The 15767-nt window shown below is 38.7% G+C and overlaps 1 long non-coding RNA gene across 1 annotated transcript in view; it reads right to left on the reverse strand.

Moving 5' to 3' along the window:
* Window positions 1-11567, reverse strand: part of LOC109268362 (uncharacterized) — a 70675-nt gene extending 59108 nt beyond the window's left edge. Inside the window, exon 1 of the long non-coding RNA XR_002080607.2 lies at window positions 11444-11567. This is a non-coding gene — a long non-coding RNA (uncharacterized LOC109268362). The remainder of the gene's footprint in view (window positions 1-11443) is intronic.
* Between the last annotated feature and the right edge of the window lie 4200 nt (window positions 11568-15767).

Below are 15767 nucleotides of genomic sequence, written 5' to 3' on the forward strand. Positions count from 1 at the left end.
TCTTGGAGTCTCAGGCTACGTCTTGTGTCCAGTGAAGCACATCAGAATCATTTGCATGGGGGAGCCAAAGTTAATTATTTTCTTTCTTATTCTTCTATAATCTTACATGTTTTTTTTTCTATTTTTGTAATGAAATAAACCTGAAGTTAAACAAACAAAAATATTTAACCAAACTAATGGGAATTTTCTTTCGTTGCCAATGTCTATTTAACTAATTTGTCCACTAATGGCAACTCCCAAGCTTCAGAAAGGATATTCTCCTTTAAGAGAATACAGATATTTGACTTAAAACTTCATATTGGTAGTGGGGTGCCTGGGTGGCTCAGTCGGTTAAGCATCTGACTTCGGCTCAGGTCATGATCTCACAATCTGTGTGTTCGGGCCCCATGTTGGGCTCTGTGCTGACAGCTCAGAGCCTGGAGCCTGCTTCACATTCTGTGTCTCCCTCTCTCTCTCTCTACCCCTCCCTCATTAACACTTTGTGTGTGTGTCTCCCTCTCTCAAAAATAAATAAACATTAAAAAAAATTTTAAAAAAACTTTATATTGGTAAAAACAAACAAACAAAACTTCACATTTGTGACTTTTCAATATTGATACCTTCATGTTTTACTAATAAAATGTAAGAAAGCAAAATCTGCTTGTCTTACAGCTATTTGGATGTAAAACTTCTTCATTAAAATTAAATAATGTGTTCTGCAAATCTACTAGCAGGGAATGAAACACATTTACCATATAGTCATCTGAAAACAATGCCAGAAAATAGACAGTAGAAAGGGGTTGTAAGGAATGTTCACCTGCCTCTGTTGTTATCATTTCTGGTCCATATTGATACGTTTAAATGAAAATTTAAAGCCATATACCTCATTGTTTGGTATGACATGACATTTATTTGACTCTCGTTGTACTTGTACCTACAGAGTAGATGAAGTGAATAGATTAGGATTTTTTTGCATTTATAAGCCATTCAGTTTGTCAATTATGGCCAATGTATCTGTTGGAGTTATAGCCAACAGGCAATGGTTGGAAAGCAGGTAATGATCCCAAGAGAGATTTGGTAGAAGGTATGTGTGTGCATATTGGGTGTACAGGTAAAACTGGTCAAAAAGTTTTGGTTGCTTAATATTCCTGAGCCTTCAACTTTAAATGAAAACATTTAGTTAATCAAATCACTTGGCTTTATAACTGTTTCAATTCCCCCAAGCAACCATTGGATTATCTGTTCCCCAGTAACATGACCAATGCCAGGTACATTGTAAGTGCTAAATATTTGTACGGTGAATAAACTAAGTGAATGCATGAATAAAAAATTCTACACCTTGTGCTTTTCCTGATAGGAGTATGCAGGTCAAGAAATACCTGAGTCCTAATACCAATATTCACGATATAAACATTTGACCCACCCGGTAGAGAGCTATCCTTCACATTACAGTTGTAAAAAGAACCCGGGATGATTTATTAAATATTTAATGGCAACATTTATATCTTTATATATAAATATATTCATATATTTAAATTATTAGTATGTTTAGAATGTAATTTTATCTATAAATGTTTTCCAGACTAGACTGTGACCCTGATCAATTGGATAATTCAAGCATTTTTAACTGATATTAGTCATTGCAAGTGATTTGGAAACCTGGTGATCCTTTTTGATAGTACCAGTCACGTCCCACACATACAACTAGTCCAGGCCAAACAGATATCAACAAAGATATGTTTGTGCGTGCTTGTGTGTATGTGTGTGCACACATATGAGCATGTGTGTGTGAAAGCATTTGTGGATTTTTTTGTTTGCTGATCTTGCTAACACAGTATTAATCTCTGCCTGTCAGTTCTCTAGGATTTTTTTGCACATTCACTGTTCAACCAACCAATCATAGGAAATCAGCCTGACCATACAGAAGACTTAGTGTATTGATATAACATCCTTCTTAAAATCTTCTCAGTAACTACCAGCATGCTCAAGGATTGCCAGGGTATGATTAACTTTCTTAGATGAGTTCCCACCATTGTGCAATGCATTTTAAAATACAGGAGCAAATAAATGATGTCACAAAGACAAAAACTCTGCAGGTAAAAACTAGCATAAAGCAGATAAGCATTCTCTGGCTGGGATACAGAGCTCTAAAACCTCTTTTAAAAATTAAACCTTATTCTGAAAACACTATGTACCAGACATGAACCGCCCAAACTTGTTTCTGAACAGATCCATTTTGTGTCCATAGAGTTTAATGCACTAATTCATGTTCAGGCAGTTTAATCTATGGATCGCTGAACTACTTCAGTGCTTAGCCCATTCATTGATCTGCAAGTCTATACCTTAAAATAAAGTCTGTTGTCCTTTTCCTTCCATTTAAAGGTGAGAGAAGACTATTTTTGCCAATGGCTACTAGGCATTCCTATTTAACTAAAAGCAAATCCCTTGCCTACCATACATATACACAGAAGTTACCAGAGGCTTTCCTAAATTGACTGGTTAGATCAATTGCTTGGGTGTCAGTGAGGTCCACATATTGGCTGGGTAACAGGAAAATGAAGTTGGGGTGTTATCTCTAGTGGAAGAAGCACAGGAATAGGAATGAACAAATTCACATTCTAATCTTGGCAGATCCTTCAGACAGCAGTGAGGCTTGGTCAAAGAAGGACTCTGCTCTAAGCACTCACTAAATCTTCACAACACATTGAGGTAGGTTTATATAGGTGCTACCAGTATCCTCTTTCACAGGTGAAAGGATTCCCAGTATCAGGTTGTAGGTCAGGGGCAGGGGAAGGATTCTCCCTTGAACAGGTTAGTTACTATACTGCGACTGCCATCATGTATATGAAAAGACATTGCAAAGTACATAGAATGATTATTCTGACATAGGAGAGAAGTTCAGGAACTATATTCACGTGCAAAAACTTGAATGGGGTAAAAGAAACAGATAACTGACAGTGATGGCTGTCGACAATTGTGGGATTGTCACCACCTGATTTTGAGCAGTGGCATGTTAGCTAAATAGGGCAGCTAAGCTAAACATAGTTTTACCATTTAACTCAGCAATTTATCATGTAACTTAGCTAGGTATTTACCCAACTGATTTGAGAATTTATGTCCACACAAAAACCTGCATACGAATGTTTATAGCAGCTTTATGTACAACTACCAAGAACTGGAAGCAACCAACATGTCCTTCAATAGGTGAATGGATAAACAAACTGTGGCACATCCATACGAGGAAATATTATTCGGGGGTAAAAAGAAATGAGCTTTTAAGCCCCCAAAGGCACGGTGAATCTTAAATGCACGGTGCTAAGTAAAAAGAGCTAGTCTAAAAAGGCTAAATACCATATGATTCCATTTATATGACTTTCTGGGAAAGGCAAAAGTATAGAGACAGGAAAGATATCAGTGATTTCCAGGGGCTCAGAGAGAGAGGAGGAAGAATTAAACAGATTAAGCACAGGCAATTTCTTAGGGTGGTGAAACTATTCTGTATGTAATTGTGGGTACGTGACACTACACATGTGTCAAAACCCACAGAATTTCATTTACAGTACAAAGAGTCAACCTGAATGCATGCAAATTTAAAAACTATTTCAGAGGTCAAGGGATCCTAGAATGGAATGCAGAAAGTGACAGAACAATCAGACCATGTTAAAAATATTTGAAACAACTTCACTGAAGGAGGTAGAGGTAAAGGTGCTGATCTAAGTAATTTTGGAAATGGGTGGAGTCTGTAAGACCTAAGGCAAAAGAACATGTAAAAGAATGAAACTGGACCACTTTCTAGATACCATATACAAAAATAAACTCAGTGTGGATTAAAGACCTAAATGTGAGACCTGAAGCCATAAAACTCCTAAAAGAAAACATAGGCAGTAATTTCTTTGACATCATATGTAGAAACATTTTTCTAGATATGTCTCCCAGACAAAGGAAACAAAAGCAAAAATAAACTATTGGGAACACATCAAAATAAAAGGCTTCTGCACAGTCAAGGAAACCATCAACAAAACAAAAAGACAACCTAGTGAATGGGAGAAGATATTTGCAAATGACATATCCATTAAGGGGTTAATATCCAAAATATATAAAGAGCTTGACTCAACATCAAAAAGAGCAAATAATCCAGTTAAAAAATGGGCTGAGGACCTGAATACACATCTTTCCAAAGAAGACATACAGATGACAAACAGACACATGAAAAGAGGCTCAACATCACTAATTATCAGGAAAATGTAAATCAAACCCATAAAGAGATGTCACCTCACACCTATCAGAATGGCTAGAATCAAAAACACAAGAAACAACAAATGTTGGCAAGGACATAGAGAAAAAGGAACCCTCATGCACTGCTAGTGGGAATGCAAACTGGTGCAGTCACTATAGAAAATAGTATGGAGGTTCCTCAAAATATTAAAAATAATTTCACTACTGGGTGTTTACCCAAAGAAAATGAAAACACTAATCCTTAAGGTGCCTGAGTGGCTCAGTCGGTTGAGAGTCCAACTTTGGCTGAGGTCATGATCTCTCCATTTGTGAGTTTGAGACCCGTGTTGGGTTCTGTGCTTACAGCTTGGAGCCTGGAGCCTGCTTCAGATTCTTTGTCTCCATCTCTGTTTCTCTCTGCCCCTCCCCCACTCTCTCTCTCTCTCAAAAATAAACAAATATTTTTTAAAAAGAAAATGAAAACACTAATCTAATGAGATAAATGCACCCCTATGTTTATTGCAGCATTATTTCCAATAGCCGAGATGTAGAAACAACCTAAGTGTCCATCAATAGACTAATGGATAAATGTGGGACACACACACACACACACACACACACACACACACACACCGAGGAATATTATGCAGCCATAAAAAGGATGAGATCATGCTATTTGCAACAGCATGGGTGGACCTGGAGAGTATTATGATAAGTGACATAAGTCAGACTGAGAAAGAAAAATACTATGTGATTTCACTCATGTGGGATCTAAAAAAATAAATAAATAAACAAACAAAAAACAGAAAGAGACCCATAAATACAGAGAACAAACTGATGGCTGCCAGAGGGGGTGAGGGGATGGGGAAAATGGGTGAAGGGGAGTGGGAGATACAGGTTTCCAGTTATGAAGTAAGTCACAGGAATAAAAGGCACAGAATAAGGAACACAGTCAATCATATTGTAGTAGTGTTGCATGGTGACAGAGGGTAGCTATACTTATAGTGAACATAGCATAATGTATGAACTTGTTAAATCACTATGTTGTACACCTGCAATTAATATAACATTGTGTGTCAACTATACTCAAATAAAAAAGAGTAAAAGGAAAGGAAAGGAGGAAAGAAGGAGGGAAGGCAGGGAGGGAGAGAAGAAGAAATCTTGCCATTTGCAACATGAATGGACCTAGAGGGTACAATGGTGGGTAAAGTAAGTCACAGAAAGACAAATACCATACGATTTCACTCACATATGGAATTTTAAAAACAAAGCAAATGAGCAAAGAAAAAAAAAGAGACAAAAAATGAGACTCTTAGATACAGAAAACAAACTGATGGATGCCAGAGGGGAGGTAGATGGGAGGAGGCGTAAGATAGATAAAGGGGATCAAGAGTACACTTACCTTGGGGCGCCTGGGTGGCTTGTCAGCCAGCTGAGCATCTGACTTTGGCTCAGGTCTTGATCTCACGGTTCAGCCCACATCAGGCTCTCTGCTGTCAGCACAGAGCCTGCTTCAGATCCTCTGTCCCCCCTCTCTTTCTGCCCCTCCCCCACTGGTTCTCTTTCTCACTCTCTTTGTCTCTCTCTTTCTCAAAATAAATAAACTTTTTTAAAAGTACGCATACTTCAAAAAGTACTGAGTGATTTATAGAATTATTGAATTATATGTATACCCAAAATGAATGTAATACTGTATGTTAATTATACTTCATAAAAAAAGGAGGAAAAAAAACCTCTGAAGGCAGGAGAAAATGTATATCAAACTGTAACTCTAGTTGAATAGAAAGTTGTTTCCCATGGAGTTTCAGGTTAACAATTTTGATAGTGCCATACACTGGAATTGAACAATTACATAAATGGATTAGAAAGAGCCAGATTTCGCACGGTTGGAGTCGGAGTTCAGAGATAAAAAAAGTTAGGAGGCCAGAATGTTCCATGTGGTAATGGATTAGATTTGGACCTATCAGTATGAGCACATATTTAGCTTAACATAGATACATATGGTTACATATAAAGATATTTATAAGTTTGTATATGTACAAGAGTTAGTATACACAAGTATATTTCCTCATTTTGTCAGCTGACAGAGCTGAGAACCCCAATGACACCCCAATACCAAGGAGCACTCTTAGAGCCCAGAATTTAGTTTCTTTTTTTTAAAGCTTATTTATCTTGAGAGAGAGAGAGACAGAGACAGAGAGAGCAAGTGCAATGAGCGCAAATGGGGGAGGGGCAGAGAGAAAGGGAAAGAGAGAATCCCAAGCAGGTTCCTGATGGGCTTAATCTCATGAACTGTAAGATCATGGCCTGAACTGAAATCAAGAGTCAGATGCTCAACAAACTGGGCCACCCAGGAGCCCCCAGATCTTAGTTTCTAATATCATTCTCCAATAAGAGGAACCAAGGCATCTCCAAGGAATTTCTCCTTGGAGAAATGGATGATTCTAGGACTAGGTCAGGAAATACACAAGATGGTCCTGGAGCATCTTATAGTTCCAGAAACTAAGGAAATATTAAAACACACACACACACATGCACGCACACACGCGCACACACACGCGCACACACACACACACACACACACACACACACACACACACACAATGAGAGGGGGATGTCAAAGGGATATAGAGCCAACACAAAGAGCTCCCAATAGCCAAACCTGGAACAAATTGAGGAGCAATAAAATAAATAATGTGGTATTGGACTATAACTCAAAGTTATAAACATAAACATCTATGCATCTATAAATAAATGGTTGAATATATAAATAAATGAGGGCACGGAGACCCATCTCCCTTGCAGAAGAACTCCAAATAACTTATGTAGGTACTCTACTCTCAAGGAGGTGAAGCATATCTCCCCACTTTTTTCTGTGTGGGCTTTGCATAGTGACTTCCTTACAAAGAGCACAGTATGGAAAGAGCATAATTTTACAGTGGAAAACAGGACACACTACTTCAGCCAAGTGATCAAGGTCAACATCAATAGTAATAGGCCATATTGATTGAATGGACCCTTGATACAATGTGATGAAAATGGCTCTTATCTTTGTGGTCTTCCTCCCAAAAACCCTCTCCCAGTCTAATCATGAGAAAAACATCAGATGAATCCCACTTAAGGCACATTCTACAAAATACTTGACCAGTACTCCTCAAACACAAATTAAGTTTGGAAAATGTCACAGCCAAGAGAAGCCTGAGGAAACACAACAACTAAATGTAACATGGTATCCTGGGTGAGATCCTAGGATAGAAAAAGAACATTAGGTACATACTAAGGACATTGAGTAAAGTATGAACTTTAGTTAACAAATTGATATCAGTTCTTTAATTATAACAAATGTACTATACTAGTATCTTAACTGCAGGACAAACTGAGCATGGCATATGTGTAACTCTCTGTGCTGTCTTTGTAATTTTTATTTAAGTATAAAACTGCTCAAAATATGAAGTACACTTTTTTTAAAATAGGGAAACGTTTTGTTTTACCTAGAAGATCATATCACTGAAAGATACTGCTTCCCAAAAACTCCATAAATTATGTTTCAATGTGGGGGAAAAAGGTGTAATCAGACACAATCAGTATAAAAATAAATTTATCTCCTCGGATGCAATGATGATTTCAGTCATATATACTCTTTCTGATTTATACATATATTGTAAAATGTTTTTTTTATTCCAGAGGTATATTTTTAAAGCTTATTTATTTATTTTGAGAGAAAGAGAGAGCATGCGAGCCGGGTAGGGGCAGAGAAAGAGGGAGAGAGAATCCCAAGCAGGCTCCATGCTGTGAGAATGGGGCCCAATGCAGGATTCAATCTCACAATCCATGAGATCAGGACCTGAGCTGAAACCAAGAATCAGATGCTTAACTGACTGAGACACCCAGGTACCCCATCCAGAATATATTTAATTTATTGGCTAAATAAACAATAACCATTTCCAGAAAATTGCAAAAAGCAAAAATTATATCTAGCTGTATAATTAGCCCTCCTCAGGATTTCTGCCATTAAAATTTCAGTGCCTGGGTTGAGTATCTTTCCTAGTACATTAGAAGATTTATTTTACAATGAAACCTAACAGAGTTAGGGCATTACCAGTCCTCAGCCCCTCCAACACCCTGGTGAAATGGCTGGTCTGGTTAAAGGATGCAGTGCAAGTGGCGGAAAGGGGTATTTGAGCCTCGTGTTGTTCGTGGCCCTACAGTATAGTCACTGAAACATTTGGAGTCCTCATCTTTTCCCAACCCTACAAAGCAAGATTGGATGGATAAGCGGGAGCTGGAGCAGAAGGCATGTGCAGTCATCACTGCTTTACTTTACCTCTGCCTGGAGGCAGGTCTGAGAAGATGACTACAAAATAAGAGCCACAACTAACACATTCTGTATACCTATCCTGTGCCAGGCATGGTGCTAGCACTTTACAGTTGGTCAGTCATCAGGAGAACCCTGTGAGCAGTAGAATCTTATCCTTAAGGTTTTGAGGGGCCCCAATAAGTATCACCCCTCTCCACTACTTTAGTTCTCAACAAAAGGAGATACAAGACAAAGGAGTGACAGATAGATATAATATCACTCCTATTACTGATAAAGTCTCTCTTACCACGCTGGTGAGACAGTAAACTGGTAAAACCATTTCGGAATACTAAAGATGGATATATGCATACTTTATGACCCAGTAATTCCATCTGGGGAAACTACAAATAGAAAGGAAACTACAAATAGAGAATACAAATGGAAAATACCCAATTGCCACGCAACAGTAGAACAGATAAATAAATCTTGATATATTCACAATGATGGATTAGTACACAGCAATAAGAATGATTAAAACGTAACTACAGATACAAATACAAATGAGCGTGAATGATCTGATTCCATTTACTGAAGTACAGACGCAGGCAAAATGAATCTATGGTTTTAGAAGTCAGGATAGTTGTTGCCCTTGAGGTGGGTAGGGACTTGTAAACGGAAAATGGGTGCTAGCCCGTGTGTTTGGTTGTGAATTACAGAGCTATGCACCTAAGAAATGTGCATTTTTATCACGTCTGTTATCCTTTAAGAAATGTTTCTTAATTCTCTCTTGATCCTATCTCTCTATCCAGCTATCATGTCATTTCTCTCCTCTTTAAAGTGAATATTTTTGAAAGAATTGCTTTTATTTACTGTCTCCAATGTCTCCATTCTGCCTGAACTCACTCCAACAGGCTTTTGCTCTAGACTCTACTAGACTCCAGATAATTGCTCTTATGAAAATTAATGATAACTTGTACATGGTGAAATCCAGTTTTCAATTTGCCTCATTTTACTCATTGGCAACATTCCAAATAGATGATCGCTCTCTCCATACTCACCTGGTCCTATACTCAGTCACACTGTCTAGGTAAATCCATCAAGCCTCATAGCTTCAAATACTATGTATATCCTTATGACCCCAAAATTTATATCTCTAGCCCAAACCCATCCTTGGCACTTTGGACTTATACATGCCACTGCTCACTCGACATCTCCATTTGGATGTCTAATAGACGTCTCTAACAATATATCCCAAACTGAACTCCTGATATCCCTCAAATATACTCCTTCCACATTCTCTTCTTTTTCACTACGCTTCTCAGATGTATTCCTTCCTTTCAGTTACATAGACCCCAAACCTTGAAATGATCCCAGACTCCTCTCTTTTTCTTAGGCAATACACCTCATCTATCAACCAGAACTGTTGGTTCTGCTTTCAAAATATAGCTAGAATTTGCCCACTCCTCACCACCTTTATTGCTGACAGCCTGGTTCAAGCCACCATAATCTCTCAACTTGTTCTCTCTCAGCAGTCTCCTAAATGATTCCTCCCTGATCCTCACTCCCCTGCTCCTCTTATCTGCTCTTACCATTCTACAGTTTATTTCCTTCAAAGGGTTATCCTGATAAATAATAATTCAACCATGCCCTTTGTCTGCTGAAAAACCCCCTAATGGTTTCCATCTCACTCAGAATCAAAGGCAAACTCCAAACTATGACCTTTAAAACTCTATTTGGTCTGACCTCACATCATCTCTCAAATGTCATCTTGGACAACCTCCCCTCGTGTACTCTGCTTCAACCACAATGGACTTTTTGTGGTTCCCTGTACACTCCAGGTATCTCCTAAGTCTGGGACTTTTCTGTTTCTTCTCTCTATAACACTTTCCCCCAATATACACAAGATTTACACCCTCATTTCCTTCAGGTTTTCCTCAAATGTCATCTTTTTTTTTATTATTTATTATTAATTTTTTAATGTTTTATTTATTTTTGAGATAGAGACAGACAGACAGGGGAGGGTCAGACAGACAGGGGAGGGTCGGAGACACAGAATCCAAAACATGCTCCAGGTTCCGAACTGCCAGCACAGACCCTAACGTGGGGCTCACAAACCACAAGATCACAACCTGAGCCAAAGTCAGACGCTTAACTGACTGAGCCACCCAGGTGCTCCTCAAATGTCATCTTTTTAAACGAAGACTTCTATGGCTACTCTATGTAAAATTTCATACATACCTCTCTGTGCTATTTTTTTCTTCTTGGCATTTATCACTCTCATATGTATGTGTTTGCTCATTTGTTGACTGATTGATTGATTGATTGGTTGGTTGATTATCTTTCTCCCTCACTAAATTGCAAACTCTGTGAAGGCAGGGATTTTTATCCATTGTGCCACCTTGTGTTCCAAGCCCAAGGTACAATTACAATGCATTCAAGGGCGTCTGGGTGGCTCAGTTGGTTGAGCATCCAACTCTTGATTTCAGCCCAGGTCATGATCCCAGGGTGGTGAGATCGAGCCCCGCATCAGGCTCCATGCTAAGCATGGAGCCTGCTTAAGATTCTCTGGCATGCCTGAGTGGCTCAGTCTGTTAAGCATTTGACTCTTGGTTTTGGCTCAGTTTGTGATCTCATGGTCTCAGTTTGTCAGATCGAGCCCCCCATCAGGCTCCGTGCTGACAGCACAGAGCCTGCTTGAAATTCCCTCTCCCTTTCTCTCTGCCCCTCCCCCATGCATTCTCTCTCTTTCTCTCTTTCAAAATAAATAAATAAACTTAAAAAATGCATTTAGTTCAATATCTATCTCCACCGACATTTCAACTGCACCATAAACTAAATCACTCTTCTGGTATAGCATTCCCTGAGAGATTTTGTTTTCTCTTATAGCAGAGAGTTGTTTATTTTTATGATTCAATCAAATTTACCACTAGTTTCTCCATAACTGTTTTTTACCTCTTTCAGGATCCTGAGGAATTTGTTCCTGGGTAGTGAACATGGGAAGCTGAGCCAAAGTGCAATTCTTCATCTGATCCCACAGCCACACATGTCTGCTTGCTCACGGGAGCTGTCTGCTTGTCCACTGGAAGGCTCCAGAGCTGGTTCCTCAGCATGTCCTATGATTGCAGCCTAACATGTCAAAGCCATGAGACTGCCATCTGTTCAGTTACATAACTTGAGATCTGGAACAATTTTTAATGTAGGATTTGCTGCCCAAATAGAATCACTTTCAGAAAGGAGATTAAGGTTTCTTGGCTGAGAAAAGGAGAAATTACCAAAGCTATCATTTCACTGAGTGTAAATAAAACTTGCTCCAATATGCCTAAATTAAGAAGACAATTTTATTTCACTAATATTTTCCTGCATTAAAAATAAACACAAGGTAGGGGCACCTGGGTGGCTCAGTGGGTTAAGTGTCCAACTTCGGGTCAGGTCATGATCTTAGGGATCATGGGTTCAAGCCCTTCATCAGGCTGTGCACTGACAGCTCAGAGCCTGGAACCTGCTTCACATTGTGTCTCCCTCTCCCTCTCTCTCTCTCTCTCTCTGCCCCTCCCCCATTTGTGCACTCGCTCTCTCTCTTTCTCTCTCTCTCAACAATAAATAAATAAAAATTTTAAAAATCATTTAAAAAGAAAAAATAAACACAAGGCTATAGGTCAATTTTCCAAATGAAAAATAATTTTTTCATTAGGAAAATGAAATTATTAATTTAACAGATCTTAATCTTGTCTTGTTCATTAGTCTGCCCTATAATACTCCAAGCAGAATTTGTGGAGGGTGGGAGGAAAATGCTCATCGCTGAAGGCTTAATAAGCTTACTGACATTATAGAATGGTCTTTCCTCCCGGAAGAGAGACACCCAATCTACCATCAGAGGGTCAGAAGCCCTGATTTGTTTTCTATCGTTACCCCGTATGACCACAGTCACATAAAAAAAAAAAAGTCTACATTTTGTAGACTAGTGTTTCTTTTTTCTTTTTCCCTTATAGACTACAATTTCTCTCAACTAAATTTACTCACCTAAACAAGGCTTGATTCTGTGCCCTTATTCTGACTCCTTACTTTAATGTCCTGCAAACTTCTGTTAAACAGCACTCATTTTCCCACATGGAACCGACACTATTGTTTTCTCTGATTACAAAAAGAGAGATTTTTGTAATCTCTGACTGATTTTACTTGGAATAAAATCAGTCCATGAAGAAAAGTATGACAAAGGAAATGAAAATCGCCATAACTTCCATCGTCTGAAAATTACATGGTTAAGATGTTTTGTACATTCTTCTGTATATATTTTGCAAATACACATCTCTGTTTTACAAAAATTAATCCTACCATACACACCAAACAATATTATTTAGCTAACAAGAGGGGAAGAAATTACATTTTTTGTCGTTGTTGTTTGGTTGTATATTAAAGAGAACTAACCATTCAGAGAGGAACCAAGTCAGATAAGGAAGGAAACAAGACAGACAGCAATGGAAGTCAAAACCCAGGCTAACTGATGACTGCCTAGATGGGTGGGGAACTATTTTACTGATTGTCCTCAGTCAGGGAGACCTCTCTGATAAAGCAGATTTGAGTAGCAGCCAGGGAGCTCTGTAAGGATCTAGAGAAACAAGGTGCTGAAGTCAGCATGAGCTCTGTGCACTGGCTGAACAGATAGGTGGAAGCTCCCAGGATCATGGCATAGCATGATCACGGGGAACATGATCTTGCAGACGCAGGTTTTTCCTTCTTCCAACTTTCTTTGAATCCTTCTGATCGTCTCAAGAAACTGTCTGCTTTGCTGATGCACTTTGAATTCCCCAAGACTATGTATTTGAATTCTTTTCTTATATTTGAATTTTTTTTTCTGAAATTCTTTCTAGTGAGATTTAAGCAAGATTGGTGGGAGTTGCTTTGTACTCTTGGCATTCTCTGGAAGGAGAAAATAAATGCGAACATGGCTGCTCTAAGTACAGGTCTAGACTGATTACTAGCAAGTGAAGTGGCACAAAGCTATAGCCATCTAAGTGTAAATATTTTTGCTTATTTGTTAGTGGCTCCTAATTCTGTCCTTACTTTCAAGGGGGAGAAAGCCCCACTTGCACTAAAATTTAAATCATTAAAGAACTGTTGGGGCGCCTGGGTGGCTCAGTCCATGGAGTGTCCGACTTCGGCTCAGGTCATGATCTTGAGGCCTGTGATTTCGAGCCCGGCGTTGGGCTCTGTGCTGACAGCTCATAGCCTGGAGCCTGCTTCAGATTCTGTGTCTCCCTCTCTCTCTGCCCCTCCCCCGCTCATGCTCTGTCTCTCCTCTGTCAAAAATAAAATTAAAAAAAAAAACTGTTAATATATCTTAATAATCAGGGGAGAAATTAATTAGCCACTAATTCAAATTATCAGTAGAATTTTTGAAATAAAACATGTAAGTTGATGAAAATTCTTCTCCCCCCGCCCCGCAAAAAAAGCCCTAGGCTGGAAGTCAGAAGTTCTACTCTCAGCTCTGTCAACTACCCCATTGTCTATCAACCTTGAAGAGCTCACTTAGTTTCTCAGGGCTCAGTTTTTTTCACCCTGAAATGAGAGGAATAGATCAGATAAATTCCCTTTAGGATAAAAATGCCATGCTTTCTATGACAACAACAACAAATATTACCAAAGTGAAAAATTGGCCCAAAATAAACAAGATTTCGGGATAAAAATCTTTCTGAATGACAAGGCAACTAAATTATAGAAAAAAGAACAAAAGATACACTTCCTCAAAAAGAATAATTGTTGGGAATTGCTAAATGACATCTGGACACTAAAAGCTATGGAAGGATTCAAACAGGGGGAAAGAAACTATAAGAAGCAAACACAGTTGTGACATAGCCCAGTCCCTCACAACTTATGGGACCATTGAAGAAACAAATTTCCAATATATTAAATGACCTGTCTGTTCCATTCCTGTAACACGTACATGGTCTGGATCATTCTGACATGGATCAAACGTCGGGTTACTCCTCAACTGGTATTGATGCATAGCTGTTAGAAAAGAGTTGTGAAAGCTCTGTTTCTGAGTGGGTAGAGAGGAAACAACAGCCAAGCTATGGAACCTTTCGAAGGTATTTTTAAAGCCACACTTATATCATTTCATACTAATGTGCATGTCACGTCTGCTTCTATGTTGTGTGGTCTGAAAACAATTGCCAAATTAAAATATGGTGGCTGTCCCCATTATGTTTGTCCTGGCAAATTTTACTCTTTTCTACTCCTTTAGGTAGAACATGTCATTGACCCAATACTCTGAAGCAGATATACTCAACTGAGAGGGAAAAAAAAGAAAGCCACAAATAAGGCAAAACAGGGCACAAGGAACTTTGGCCACCTTGTGAGAGACTAGCATAATGCTGGCCAGTCTGTCCAGATGTCTGGGAATGGGTTAAATGGTTCTTTGAGGTTCCTTTTAGGATCAGGATGCCATAGAAATCTTCAGTAACTGACACATTTAAAGGGAGAAAAAGTTGTGTCTACTTATCTATTTTTAAATACTATACAACTTTGTACATAGGTGAATGTTTGTATGTTTCACACTGGAATCCTTTTAACTATTTTCAGAGATATCATTTACTACAACTGAGTAATATAATGAATTGACATGGGAGGAGGTGAAATGTCGTAACTTACAGGAAGTAATTTATCTTCCTGGTGGGTTATCAGGACTTGGTGATGACTAGACTTGTTACTCAAATTATTTCCTAGCAACTACTTCAAAGGAAAGGATGTTGAATTTGAAACCATCCAGCATTTGAAAGTCTGTGTGGGTTTCAACGCAACTTCTCAAGGACTATATTTTCCAATGGGTCAGAAATTAATGTATATGTAGAATTTCAGGTATTATCTACCACAGTGGCTACTCTGAGCCTAAGCATGTCACAGCATGATCGACAAGACTGTTTGTTTAAGGAAAATCAAGTGGAAGGGGGTAGAAAAAAGTAAATCTCTCTGTTGCATAGAAGAGGAAATTTGTGCAGAGGACGTTTCAATAGACCTATCAAGTTTACCAAAAAAGGGGGGGTGGGGAGAGGAGAATTATAAATGCAGAGTCCGACAGATACCTACAGCTCAAGGGAGCAGATACTAGTGATTTTTGAGCTGGATTCAAAAATTCCAAGAAGTAAAAGTAAAGCAAGTTTACCAAGTAGCATCCTTTCCACATCCAAAGCTAAACCTACAAATACATATGAATAATATCATGCAGGTTATGAAGCTCCCACACAGAAACAACACAAATTTTAAATACCGGAATTGTTGG

Source organism: Panthera pardus, unplaced genomic scaffold, assembly GCF_024362965.1.
Source record: "Panthera pardus isolate Hobbes unplaced genomic scaffold, ASM2436296v1 HiC_scaffold_24, whole genome shotgun sequence".
NCBI lineage: Eukaryota > Metazoa > Chordata > Mammalia > Carnivora > Felidae > Panthera > Panthera pardus.